General features: G+C 42.9%; 1 protein-coding gene across 4 annotated transcripts in view; it reads left to right on the forward strand.

The window, feature by feature from the left end:
- Positions 1 to 14,307, forward strand: part of Osbpl3 (oxysterol binding protein like 3) — a 160,028-nt gene that overhangs the window by 19,316 nt on the left and 126,405 nt on the right. For all 4 annotated transcript variants that reach the window (XM_051202784.1, XM_051202783.1, XM_051202785.1 and 1 more), the window contains exon 2: positions 3,218 to 3,284. The gene's annotated coding sequence lies outside the window, so the exon portion shown is untranslated. The remainder of the gene's footprint in view (positions 1 to 3,217; positions 3,285 to 14,307) is intronic.

The following is a 14,307-nucleotide window of genomic DNA, read 5'->3' on the forward strand; positions in this document are numbered from 1 at the left end:
TGAGTACAGATACAGCAGGTCTACCCACATGACTGGCCAGGCTTCAGTGGTGAGCCAAAGAGAAGCTTTAGAGTCTATTGACTTCTTGTGAGCACATCTCCTTTCCACAAAAGGTGGTGGATTCAAGAGAAGTCAATGCAGGCAGCAAAGCCCTTTGACTTCATCCAGTGAACTTCCAATAGTCACCAACGCTGAGCAGAGCACGAAGACTTCTAGTGTTCTCAAACCTGAAGCAACTAGGTAATAGGATTAGGTGTAAATATTCACATATACCAAAGACAGTTTCCTTTTCAAAAATGTAAATGAAATTTTATGTGTATGTATGTTTTGCCTAAAGGTATGTGTGTGCACAACTTCAGTGTCCAGTAGAGGCCAAGAGAGGGAGTCAGGTCTCTGGAACTACATTTACAGACAGTTGTGAGCTACCATGTGGGTGCTGGGAACTGAACCCAGGTCCTCTGGGAGAGCAGCCAGTGCTCTTAGCTAGTGAGCCATCTTTCCAGCCCCTGACATTTTTCTTTTTAAGTGAGGAAATATTATAGCCACCAGAAAGCTCCATAGTTTCAGAGGCTCATACATGACAAGCTTATTTGATATTGATTTGATATTGAGTGTTCCATTTCAAAAGACTTCTGTCGGTTTTATTTTTGTTTTTATTATTTATGTTTATAATCAAGGCTGGACTATCTGGATGAAGAATTGATCCTTTAAAAGTTTTGAAAGGAATGAGGAAGCAATAATGTCTGAGGCCATTTGTTTGTAAATGAAAGACAACCATTTAGTATCAGAACAATAAAAAAAAAGCTTTTGGTTTATGTTGCTAAAACATTCACATTAGGATAAGCTTCAGGTCTAGGAGGGTCTGGGTACCCAGGCTCTGCTGTCCTGTTTATTACCAGAGACTGTTTTCATCTGGGTGTGTTCTCAGGCAGGATTTCTTCAGGGGAGTCCTCTTAGTGGTCCTGCACAGGGAGTAATAGTTGGATCCATACTTAATTTTTTAAAAAAAATATATTGAGTATACAGTGTTCTATCAACATGTATGCCTGCAGGCCAAATAAGGACACCAGATCTCATTGTGTGTGGCTGTAAGCCATGTGGTTGCTGGGAATTGAACTCGGGACCTCTGGAAGAGATGCTCTTAACCTCTGAGCCATTTCCCTAATTATTTGTGGGCTGTTGGTTTTTGCCTGGGTCATGGGCAAAGTTAGGTTAGGGCAAGTGTCAGAAGTGTGCTGTGGAATTACAGAAAGACTGAGGTGTTGGTGTCAAAAGGAGGAGTTGATAGGTCATTTCTGATTGATTTTGGCCGCCATTAGGATAAACACTTTGCTATTGGGTAAAAGAATGTAACTTTGACCTTCCCTTTTCCTTCCATAATATGCTTGATATAGATCATTAGATTAAAAACTTACATGAATCAAGAACTATTTGTTTCAGGTTTTTTACTTGCCTTCTACAAATTTCACTGTATCTTAGTGACAGAGACAAGGTGACAGACATTTAGGGATGTAACTAAAACTGTGGCTGCATCCTCTGTCTTCCCTCTGGAGCAGCACCTACTTGGGGATGCATCCATGCGAAGGGGTTTGGTCCATTGACCAATGAGATATGGAAGGCATCCTATGTGGATTCCAGTTAGTCCTTTGCTTACCACCTCCTAGTACAGCAGGAAGAGGCAGTCACCTCCCCCTGGCGGTTGTTCATTTCCTCCCTTCTGAGTCCTGTGGAAATCAAATTCAAAATGAATTAACACCTACCTCAGAAGAGAAGCTGTGGGTCTGTTCATGGCATCAGAGCACCTGATTGATGTCTTTATATTTTCTAGCTAAATATGAAGAATGTTTTTTAAAAAAACTGTCCTCACCACAATTGTGCATTGAGTTTGTTTTGTTCAAATTCTCTGCTTATTTTAAGCCTTGCTGGCCTGGTTCATAACGTCATGTCTTTTTTGTGTTTTTTCTTTTCTTTTTTTTTTAAATTTTCAAAATAATTGTGTCTGGGCGATGGTCAAGATTCACGGACCCCCCCTTGATTACATTTCTCCTCCATTTATGCAGCACTCATGCCTTTGTGTTTTGAGAATATTTTTAGAACCCTAATGAGGCGGAAGGATTTGTGTATCATTTCACTTAGCTTCCCTCTGTTCAGACACCTGCGCTTGCCAGTAATTACCACGCCTGTGGGTCACATTCTTGTGTTCTCTGTCTGTTATGCAGTGTTTTAAAACAATATTGGGGGAAAGCTGGGTGCGGAGACATATATCTGCACTGGAAAAAATAGTTTCTTTCTTTTTCGTGGTAGTTGAACAGAAGATGCCTCTAAAGAGTAAAAGCTATTTGAATACCATTTCAAGGACACAGTATTGTATTTTCATCTTTTTCTGTCACCCTTACTGATATAGCCTACCTCCTTTTGTTTCTTAATAAAAAAGAATGCTATTTGTGACTCCTTCGCTTTTTCAGAAGTAGGAAATTGCTTTGTGTGGCATCTCTTGACAGTAGGTTCTTGGGTCAAACCAGTGTGAGCCAACGGGGTGACAGTCACCACGGCATCTAAAAAACATTTATTCATGGAAAGCATTTCCCTCTCTGAGAAGAAGGGAGGTGATCACTGTGGACTTGGAATGCCAGTGAAGCCACTGAACTGTCAGCGTTCACAGCATCTGCTGGAGCACATTCTGTGGGCTGGCCTCTATGCAAAAACCAGACGAAGCAACCTGCTTTTCAGAGAAGGAAGGCCAGATCCAGTTTTAAAACAATTTGCATGGAATCATTCAGTGGCTTACACTGTAATTGAGAACATTAAGTGGACAGTCCAAGGGGTAACTTCATTTACCATGTACATACTAAAGGATAAAAGGCAGAGCGCTCAGGCACCTTTTAGATCACATGAACTCATACCAAATGATAGTAATGATTGGAGGTGGCTTTCTCTAGCTCGTTGTCTGCTCCCCTTATTACTGCCACAGCCCACTCTCAGCTCTTCAACCCGCTCTAGGGTTCCATTTCACACTTATCACTGAGCAGCATATTTGGAATTCATTAAGAAGTGATTGAAGGCGAGCGAGTTTTTGCTTACTGCAGTGTGTGGTTGGGGACAGGGAGACTGCTTAGAACTCTAATCTTTATTTATGGGAAAGGGGGCAAAGGGACATGTGGGCTTCTTTCCCAGACCTTAGAGTGGTGGCAATTTGTTTTTCCTTTTTCCTTTTCAGGTCTGCCCTGTCTCAGCAAAGACCAAGAGACACCACCACTTCCTTCAGAAGCACTGAGCTTATTCAGGTAGTCACTGGAACTTTCTAGAATGCTCTAATGGTAGTTCTACTGACTTGATATTTGCCCTTGGCATCACTGGGCAAAGCAGCTAGAAGAAGTTAATTCCAGTTACACTGATGAACAAGCAGGATTGTGGGGGTGGGGAGGTACTGGGCAGTGTACGGCTTTGACTGGTGAAGCAGGTCGTGAACCAGGGACTGGAAATGTAGTAGGACAAAGGGACCCTCTGTTAAAGGGATTGCAGTCAGCCAGAGGACCATGAGGAGAAAGTGATGCTGCAAGGCCGGGAGGACTAAGAGGAAAAGCCCTCTATAAAGAAACAAAACAGCGTGTCTGCAGTGAAGGATGTTTTTATTCCTGTCTGGAAACCCTGTAAGTGGTTTAAAGACAGATGCTAAGGTCACAAAGTGCAAGGAAAGTCCAGATTCCAGGGACAGGCAAAGTATCTGAAAGTTTTAGGTCTACCTATGAGCCTGGCTTTGTAAACTGATGGCTTGCCTTCGGAGGGATCTTGTGCATTGCTGCCTTCCTGTGGGATTATGGTTGTGAGACACTAGCTAGCGGGCGATGCAGTTTTATCCTTCAGTTTTCATGAGTACATCAGACGAGCAGGGGGGGAATAAAGCCAGGGTGGAAAAAAATGATGAAGGGTTGTATTTGAAAACTTAGCTGTTTTCTAGCCTACTGGCTTGATGGTTTAGGGAAAATAAAATAATTATATCTGCTGTGTGTTGCTCAGATGTAGCTGCATCTGGAAAGAACAGAAAAGGACTGGTTAGCTGGGGGTGGGGCAGGGCCAGTGGTTAGCCTGGGACAGGCTTGACTGTGCCTCCCGTCCAGGGAGATTTTACTGAAGCCTTGAGACTCAGTGTGTGACACTACAAAGTAGGTTCCTGGATGATGATGGGAGCCACAGCCAGCTTCATGTCCAGATGTTGACTGTGGTTTGTTTGTATTCTGGGAGGATGAGGAAGTGTTTATCATCAAGGCCGCTCTTGGTCTTGGTAGCAATGCACATATTAGTGACCTGGGAATGTGAATTGGGAATTACACCCTGACAGTTTGCGGATGGTGAAGCCGGTGGGTAAGTCGAGGCAGCTGGGAAACTGCCTGATGTCATAGCTGTAACTGCAGGGTTTTCTTAGTAGGGTCAGGAAGTAGTTTGAGTGAAACTGCTTGTGGTTGCATGTCTAAAGAACATCCATTCTGTAGTCATTTATTGTATGCCTGTAAATTCAGTGCCCTGTCCCTTGGAGGTCCTAAGAATGTAACTGGGATGTGTGATCTTCACATTATAAACAGATAGGTATGTGTGTCAGGTCTGCTAAATGCTATGGAGGACATAAGAAGAGACATGAGAAGCTTGGGGGTGTATAACAGACCAAGAGTTGACATTCAGTTTTAATTAAGGTGGTCAAAGTCCTCTCTGCTAAGGGGCCATTTAAGCAGATATCTGAAGAGACCAATCACATGTCTCAGAAATGTCTGATTATTTGGTAAAGGAAATAAAAAATGCAAAGGCCCCAAGGCCACTTGAAAGGCTGTGGTTCAGCCCAAAGACAGTGACTAGAATAGAAGGTCTGTAAGGATGAAATTACCTCTGTCTTGTTGACAGACACTCTGTCCCCAACATTCCATCCAAAGACTTAGTATATTTTTGTTGATGAAATACATGAATCCCAAAATGAAACAGGAATGAGTATCCATTCCCATCATGGGAAAATTCTAGTTTTTTGCCTTATCAGTAGTGATCATCAGCTGGGAAATTTGTTAATGGCTTTAAGAATATTTATTAATAAGAGTTTTACAAATAGCTTGTTGGAAGCCTCCTATGTGCCAGGTATTGTTAAATGCTGGCAGTGTGTTCACAGTCCACGACACCTTGTTCCAGAGACTTTCTGTGTGTAAGGCACATTGCAGAACTTTAGATCACATCCCTTACCTGCTGTGCGGTCATACCCTCCTCTCTCTCCTCAGATCCACCCCTTGGCACCACAGCAGGGCCTCATAGTGAGACCCAGTTACCAGAGTTAAGTGATGCTTCCTATGTTCTTGACTAAGATCTTTAAAAGGGCCTTTCACCCTTATTTTTAAAAGTCTCATTTTAGCCGGGTAGTGGTGGTGCACGCCTTTAATCCCAGTACTCAGGAGGCAGAAGCAGGCAGATCTCTGTGGGTTCAAGACCAACCTGGTCTAACAAGAACTAGTTCCAGGACAGCCTCCAAAGCCTGTCTCAAAAAAAGTCTTATTTTTATAATTAATTTATTAATTTAGAGATAGTGTCTCACTGTGCAGCCCCACTAGCTGGGAACTCTCTATGTATATGAGGCTGGTCTTGAACTCACAGATACCCACCTGTCTCAGCCTCCCCAGTGCTGGAATCAAGTCTTGGCCTGCCAGGCTTGAATCTACCTGTAAGTTTTAGAAACATGGTTCAGTGATTATGTTCCTGCTAAAATCTTGCAGTTTTGAGACACAGAATGACTTTTTAAAAACTCTGCATATGTGTTTTGCCTACATGTATGTCTGTACACCATATGCGTGCCTGGTGACTGCAAAACCAGAAGAAGGAGTTAGATCCCTTGGAACTGGAGTTACAGGTGGTAGTGAGCTGCCATGTGGGTTCTGGGAATCAAATCCGGGTTCCCTGCATCTATTCCAGGGCCTTCTTGCTATATCACAACATTGCAGAGAGCTTCACATAGCAAGCAAGTCAAGGAAAGCATAGTAGGTCCGTTCTCTTCTTGTGTGGTCATTAATAACCCTTATTACCTCCTTAAATCCCAGTTAGCATTCCGTAGTCCACCTTCAAAGAGTAGTAACATGAATTTCTAGATTGTTCCCAGGACATTCAAACTGAAACTGATTTTAGCCTTTGGTTCTTTGTCCTGTGCTGTTAGGTAGAATTTAAGACATTATTACTATTCTATTCATTTAGGTAGGAGGTAGGACAGGTAGGTGTGCAGAATCATTATCCCTATGTCTGTTCCTGTATCAGTTACATTTCTGCTGTTGTGATAGAACGCTGTGACCAAGGAAGCTGGGCTCATGGTCCCATAGAAGCGAGTGTCCATCATGGCTGGTAGCATCCCAGCAAGCTGCAGGATGGGGCAGGGAACTGAGGGCGCGCACCTTTTACTGCGAGCGTGGAGCAGAGCGCGCACTAGAAACTAGAAGTAGGGCAAGGCTCTGAACTCTCAAAGCTCCTCACCTCCTAGACTTCTCCAAAGAGTGCCACAAATGCCTGGCCCTTGGGAGACAGCCCCCCCCCCCCACCCAGTTCTTCCTAGTCGCTTTGATAAAATACACAACAGAAGGAACTTGCAGGAGGAAGGGTTTGCTTTGCTTTTAGAGGAAATTCATCATGCCGAAGAAGGCGTGGTGATGGGGTTATGCCATGGTTGCTTGATCACATTTCATTTATCCAGGAATCAGAGACCTCTAGCCTGGAATCAGAGCCAGGCATAGCCTTCAGAGTCTTCTTCTCCAAGCCCACAGGGGCCTACAATACCACATCCCAGAGGGTGTCTGACTTCCTAAAATAGTGTCACCAAGCTGGAGACCAGCTGCTCAAACTCTGACCCAGCAGGGCACAGTTCGTACTCAAACTGTAGCATGCCCTCTAGTTATTTTGTTTGTTTGTTTTCATTGCTGAACTATGTGACTGGCCAAAAGTACCGAGTTCACAGAATAGGAGTGGAGAGAGTACTTGCCTGTCTAAATAATTTCTTTGCAGCTGATCTGCCCAGGCTAAGTGTGTCTCTAGTGGATGTTTATGTGCGTCCCAGGCATGTAAATGGTTCTTGGTATTTGTGTAGCTATAAAGTCACCGTCATTACACAGATAGTTTAGAGCTATTTTGATCTGATGGCTTACCCTGGGACTTTATGTCCTTATGAAGAAAAGATTAAAAGGTAACTGTCTCTTGATGAAGAGGATAATAAGTTGATGTCTACAGATTCTTTAAATTGAGTAATAGTAATAATAATGCTAAACCCTTGTGTTTGGATAGACAGATTGTTCACAAAGCAGTACGTGGACTCCCGGGGCTCGGAATGTGCTTTATCTGAGTCACTGTGTATTTGAGCCTTGTTGTTAATTTGTTTCCCATGGAACCTGGGGTTTTTGGACGAAGCAGAGTGGAATGAATACCATGAGAGTGGAAGGAAGGGATTTTGTGAGGGGAAACTTCATGTGTCTGCCTATCTGAGCCTTCCTGCTCCCACACCCCTCTCTGAGTGTGGCCAACATCTAAGGAAGCCCGCGGGACAGTTTTCCCTTCTCGACTGATTAGAAGGGAGATTATTTCCTTTATGAGCTTTTATCTCCAGTCTGGATGCACGCTATGCCCGAGGTCATGTCATGGAGCATTTAAAGGAGTATCAGGTAGCACTGACCATGTTTTAAATGAAGTCTCATTGCCTTGGTCCAAAGGGACCTAGTGTTTTCTTTTGTTCATCCATTCCACCCATCTTTGCATTTGTTCATTTAGTATTTATTATTTGCACTGTGTAAGGACCTTACATAGACAGTGGGGCCTGTCTCTAGCACCCTTCCACCAAATTTAGTCCTTGGCTCTCAGCCACTTAGTCAGGATGCAAGCTTGCCATTTCCTAATGTGCTTAATTCTTTTTTATTTTCTTCTGAGAATCTACTTGGTTTTCATACTGAGAGGCATAACAGCCCTTGCTTGGCAAATGTCTGTTTAAGAGGAATATTAAGAGTTTGGCCATCATTCAGCAGACACTCAGTACTTTAATAGGAGACATTGAAACACAACTTCTGAGTAACCTTTCCTGCAGAGATGGAAATAAGAACCTGCTAGCATCTTTTCCCTGTAAAGAAGCCAGCTTGGGGCAGAGTCATTTGGTTTGGAAAGATTGAATAGGTGCTAACTCCACAGCAGAGCTGACAAAGGCTGCATCTCAGGAATGTAGTCACAGATGGCTGTCTGAGCAATTGGAGTGCCAAAGGGAAAGTACTCCAGAGGTATGATGTCTAGAAAGGCCAGAGCCATTTAGATGAGTTCTGGGAAAGGCTTAAGGCATTAGTGTGTTTACAGTTTCATCTAATGACTATGTGTTGTTGGGGCCTGGGAACCCGGATGTGAGCTTGCTGTATTCTTCCTCATGAAGATGCAAAGCCCAGACTTGAAAACATTGTAAGATTGTTCCATGAATTGCACCAAACTGGGGAAATAATCTGAGCACTTAATGTTTTGAAGTAGCTCATATAAGAAGAACATTCATCCAATTTCAGCTTATTCTTCAAAGATGCCAAGACTAACCATTTTGGAAATGAAAACTGTCCGATGTTGCCAGTGTTTTTTACCAAATATCCCAAGACTTGATAACGGCTGATATGGTTAGTGGTTACGTGACACTGGCTGAATCATGGAGCCTTCCCTATCTTTAAAACCAGAGGTTGGACTCCTTAAACTTCTTAGCTCACCCATTACTAGCCTTGCTGAATAGAACTGCCCATGCCAGTCTAGTGTCTGAGTGGTTCAGGTGTCTCTCCAAGACTGTAGTCCTGTTGGGGCTCCTTGTTCAATGTTTGAACAAGCTGACCAGACAAGGGCCATCCACTCTCTCCCCTGTCCTTCCTTTTCATTGTTTTGTGACACAGAATACTTAATCCCCTCCTGAAGAAGTGTTGCCATCAATGGTCCCAAAGCACCTTCCATTCTTGCTTATGTCAGAGTAAAATGGTCTTGGGCTTCGAACAAAATGAAAGTGTTTACAGCAGTGTTCATTCACCCAGTTCTAGAGATTGCACAACAGGCCTGTGTCTAAAGTGTTTGGCCCTGCTTATTTTTGTTTGTTTAGACCAAAATTAATAGGAAGATTCTCTGCAAACAGGTTATTCCTCTGTGGTGCTTTGTCTTTCGTTTTTTGTTTGTTTGTTTGTTTTTTTGTTTTGTGTTGTTTATCTGTTTTTTCTGGGAAGAAAAGTGAAGAATAATTTCTCTCTGAGCTCAGCACTCTCTGGGGAAAAAGAAAACAGAGTGTCCATGTATCCTCTCCATAATTAATGCTAACTTTGGCTTTTCTTACCCAATTTCTTTCTAAGCTTTCATGATTCTTTTGCATTTTCTATTGTATTCATAGTAACGGACGTACATGCATGTATTTGACATTAGTGTGACTTTTGGTTCAGCTGTACAGTCTATTCTCACTGTTAACCAGAAGAGATGCATGATGCCCAGTATAAATTCTTTATTCATTACTAAAGAACATAGTTTTGCTGTTTTGATACTTTTTTAAAATTTAAATTTGAAACAAGCTTGTTTTACATGTCAATCCCAGTTCCCACACCCTCTCCTCCTCCCCTCCCCCCAACCCCATCCCATCCCTTTTCTGCTCCCCAGGGAGGGTGAGGCCTTCCATGGGGAATCTTCAGTATTTTTGCTTTTTACTTGAGAGCAAGCAGTTGACTTTTGTTTGTTTAGAAACCAGAGAAGGAAACAACCTGAGGGGGAATTTACACTGTGGGAAAGGATGCTCATATGAGATTCTGACTTCTTCCCTAGTCTCAAATGTCTTCATCACCATTTTCCCTATGTTCCATCTCCTGGGACCACAAGCTCTGGAAATAAATAATAAAATCTTTAAAGTAGGGTTTCATAGGGATAAATTGTTGACTTGAATATTAAAGGAGCAGACGATAATTATGCGGGCATGTATATAACTTTACTAATAAAGTTCTGAAAGTCCCAGGGCTGTAGTGCAGGTGTGAACACATACTTGCTATATTGCCAAGCCCTGGGTTCACTCCCCCTGAAATAGAAATTTAAGATTTTAGCTTTGTATAAGATGAAGCTCAGAAGTACTTTTCAACTCAGGCTGCTGAGATTTTGTGACTTGACTTTTAGCGTTCCCAGTGACTCGGAGGTTGTGCTTCGTGATGACCAGTGTTCCAGGTTTCATAACTTTGCAAAGCCCAGCAGGGCAGACCTGTTCTACATCGCCTGTCCTCTTTCCTTGCATCCTTCTTGTTGTCAGCCAAGGAACTTAATGTGTTTTCTTGCTGAACTCACTTGGTTCTGCTTTTCCCTTTTTGGGAGCTCTGGTGAGTTTAATCTTTCTGACTGTCTTGGATTTCAGTTGCTATCAGGAATTAAATGACTATTGATACAAGCATTTTTGATTCTATAGAAACCCATTCTTTACCACAACCACACCCGTGTGTGTGTGTGTGTGTGTGTGTGTGTGTGTGTGTGTGTGTGTTAAGGTGACTTTTTTTTTTTTCCTGGTAAAGAAACAAGATGTGACAAATTCATTATCCATTTCCTTAGGGACTGTTATGCTGGCTGGCTGTACTCTTACAGAGTAAAGGATTATTTTTGGCCTGGCATAGAAAGCTAGTAATTTACAATAGAATTTCTGTGGAAAATAGTCCTCAAATTCCAGGCAGTTGATTTGCAAGCATACCTTTGACTGATAAGGCATTACTTGTTAAATGGTCGACTAGGGCTGGGGCTTTGTTTTGGTTCCCTTAAGTTTGCCTTTGCCCTAGTTTGGTTTCATGACAGCAGAGCCCAAAGCAAGGATTTGAGTTTAAGTGCAGGTAGGGTTTTTTTTTTTTTTTTTTTTTTTTTTTTTTTTGATGATCTCAGGAAGGTGGGGTGAGGGAGCTGGGACTAAGAACTGTTGACAGCAGAGTGTGTTGTGACAACTTGATTCTGCCCCTGGGGTCCTCTCTCTGCTTGATGGGATCTGGAACATTTACAGTTCCACCATGGCACTCAGTGCTCTTGACCCGCTTGTGTTCCCACACTTCCGGGCGGGGCTTGCTTCTTAGCTAAGCTGGCAACTCTGTCCCAGAGAAGAGAGAAAGGGACCTGTGCTGCCGGTGGTGTGAGCTTTCAGCTGGGGCTGCTCTACTTGGATCCCTTCTATGGCTGTGGTTGAAATCAGTCGAGGTCGATGGGATAAGACAAGAGCCACCCTGAACGCCGGCTCTCACTAATAACCCCATCAGGCCGACTGTGTGCAGAACAGGCAGCTATTTCCCTGAACCAAAACTGTACTTATTAGAAAACCACCACCACTCACGTACCACTAAGGAAGGAAATATACAACCTTGGTGATTAGATGTGCTGAGTAGTAAGCCACGATGGCCATTAATGGTGTGACACACCCGATATCAGGAAATATTAGAATGTGGAAAAAGTCGATTTGAGAGCCGATGAAACATGCCATAGGGTAGGCATGTGTGCCTGCATGTCTTAGCATGGAAGGATATTGGAAAGGAATTAAATGTTGTATCAGTGGCTCTGATGTGAAGAACCAGTGGTAAGTTCTAGGTGGATTCACAACCATATTGCAGATAATAATTCTACACAGCCTCGTGGATTTGCTAACTGTGTTTACAGGTGACAGCGTATGTACATGGTACCATGAAGCTTTGAAAGAAGTAGAGGAGTAGAGAGGTTGGGAGAAATCATCGTTTCTCAAGCCTTTTAGTGAATCATTGACAATGTATGTGGATCAGATCTGAAACTGGTGGCTGCTATTCAGATGCTTGTGTTTCTGTGGACCTGAGCAGAACACCGGTCATTAGAACAGCTGGCTTTCTTCAGTGAGGCAGTCACAGCCATGCACTCAGTATACACAGAAGATATTTTTCCTAGGGTAATCCCTTACCTGCCCTCAACCACAATGCTTCAGCATCTTCCTGCATTCTTGATGACTAAGGAGGTAGTCCTTAGTGAGATCATCTTCAACATGAGAGCAGGTAGACATGTACTAAGTACAGATAGAGAATCAAGATCCTGGGAAGTACAAAGATAAACACGTCCTATCCCATAGGATGGATACGAACAGTCCCACAGGATTGGAACTTCAATGGCAGACATCATTTTGCCTCTAAAAGTATCTTCAGTGACTCAATTGTAGTGCTTTTATTAGTGATAAAGTAAGTCTGGGGCTTAACCCTGCCTTCTGAAGTAGAATAGGTCAGAGTCAGATGTATTTTCTGTAGGTGTGTGCCAACCATCAGTTCCTCTGAGGTAGAGGAGGTCAGTGTCTTCTGTTCAACAGTACTTCAAATAATTGAAAATAGCAACTTTGTCTTCTCTTTCTTTTCTTAAGCCTATTTTGGGGGATGAGGAAAGTGTTTTGAGACAGTGTCTCACTATATAGCCCTGGGCTATCCTGGAACTCACTCTGTAGACCAGGCTAGCCTTGAACTCACGGAGACCTTCCTGCCTTGGCCTCCCAAGTTTTGGGATTAAAGGTATGTGCTACTTACCTGACAAGACTGTTTTTTTAAGTCAATATTCCCAGACAGGAAGCCAAGAGAAAGTTGTGTGTGTGTGTCTACCCTTAGCACTCAGGGAAGCTATGGCCTTAATCCATTCTGCTATCAGCTTTAGCTCAAGTTTCTCTAAGGGTCTGTGTGTTTGCTGTATGATATTTGGGGCTTGTTTTTATTTCCAGTAACATATTTAGAACTGAGTGTTGGATTTTAAAAGACAACTGTTGTTAGTGTTTAATATCTGATATAAACTCCTATATCATAAAACATACTGATGGATGAAAGGTATGCTTACTGTGAAATCATCAGCATCCATCCCAGAGTCTGGCACAAGAGAAACAGGAAGTGAATCCATATATAGACACATATACACATGCATATATATATATACTCAGTCATCACACACACATATATACATGTGCCCATATTTATATGCACATATATATGCATGTGCACACACATATACACACATTTATATTCATATGCATTACTTCTGCTCATATGGTTGTGAGCTGCCATGTTGGTGCCATGAACTGAAATTGGGTCCTCTTAACTTCTGAGGCATCTCTCTAGCCCACATATAACTTATTTTTAATGTTCAGTCTTTAGGTAGTATTCTGTCATTTACTTAGATGTAGTGATTCCTAGATACTTTCCCTAATATTTGGCCTCTCCGTTTCGTGGATAGGTAGGGAAGTTATGTGGTTAAATGTTTACTGGTCTAGTTGGTGGTGTAAACGTGGGAGAGCGGGGCCTAAAAATGAGGCAGGCTATAGCTCATGCAGTAGCCAGCTTTATTCAGAGCATCAGACAATTTGTACAGCGAGGGTTAAGAAGGTGTTCAATCACAGGGACAAGCCACACATATAAAAAGTGTGTTTTCCCATAGAGACATTTGAACAACAGCAGCTGAAGTAAACTCATTCCTGTCCACTACACCTGGGAGGAACACGGAACACATCCCAAGGACAATTCTGTGGTTTGAAGGAACTGAGGCCACAAGACTCTTGTTTTCGTACAAGTACTCAGAATTCCCCTATGACTTGGACTGTATTCTGACAGAGATAAAACAGTATGCTCAAGTTTGACTTCCAGAGTCATTTCAAGTTAGTCACTATAGAAAGGTACTCCTGTGAAGTGAGAGGATGTGACCTCCCAGGGGAGTGGCCTGGGAGCTTGGGGGTGGGGTGGCAAGGGTGTCAGTTGGGAAGGCAGTGCTGATGTCTGTGAACTCCAGTGGAGGATAGCGCCACAGGTCTGGGGCCTGGATCCATCCTGGAATTCACCATTCAGAATTCCATAGTGGTCTTTTTCTCTGGTTTAATTCATTTTTGGAAGGAGGATAGTGAATAGTAACATCTCACATGCTTCAGTTTTACTTTTATTTTCTAAATTCCATAGAATTTAGAATTACATGGAATCACAGCCACTCATTAAGGGAGCCTGATGTGCTGCCTCTGCTCCAACAGCTTGACCATCACAGGCTTGGGCAGTCTCCAGGCTTGTGTCTGGAGATCCCCAAGTCTTGCTAGGACTCAATGACCCAACCTCCTGTAGTGTTTGGACTGTTCCTCACAGGATCGGGTATGAGTAGTAGACCTGTTGTTTTTATCTAGAACAAATCGAAGAGCCCATTTGGGAGGGTGGTTGCTTGATGTTATAGGAAAGAGAAAGAAGGAAGACATCTTCACAGAGCTGAATATAGAAATGGAATCCATTTCTTTCTCTCTTGTCTCTCACACCTGCCCACTTGCTGCCAACCTTTGAA

The sequence above is a fragment of the Phodopus roborovskii genome, unplaced genomic scaffold (assembly GCF_943737965.1).
Source record: "Phodopus roborovskii unplaced genomic scaffold, PHOROB, whole genome shotgun sequence".
Classification (NCBI taxonomy): domain Eukaryota; kingdom Metazoa; phylum Chordata; class Mammalia; order Rodentia; family Cricetidae; genus Phodopus; species Phodopus roborovskii.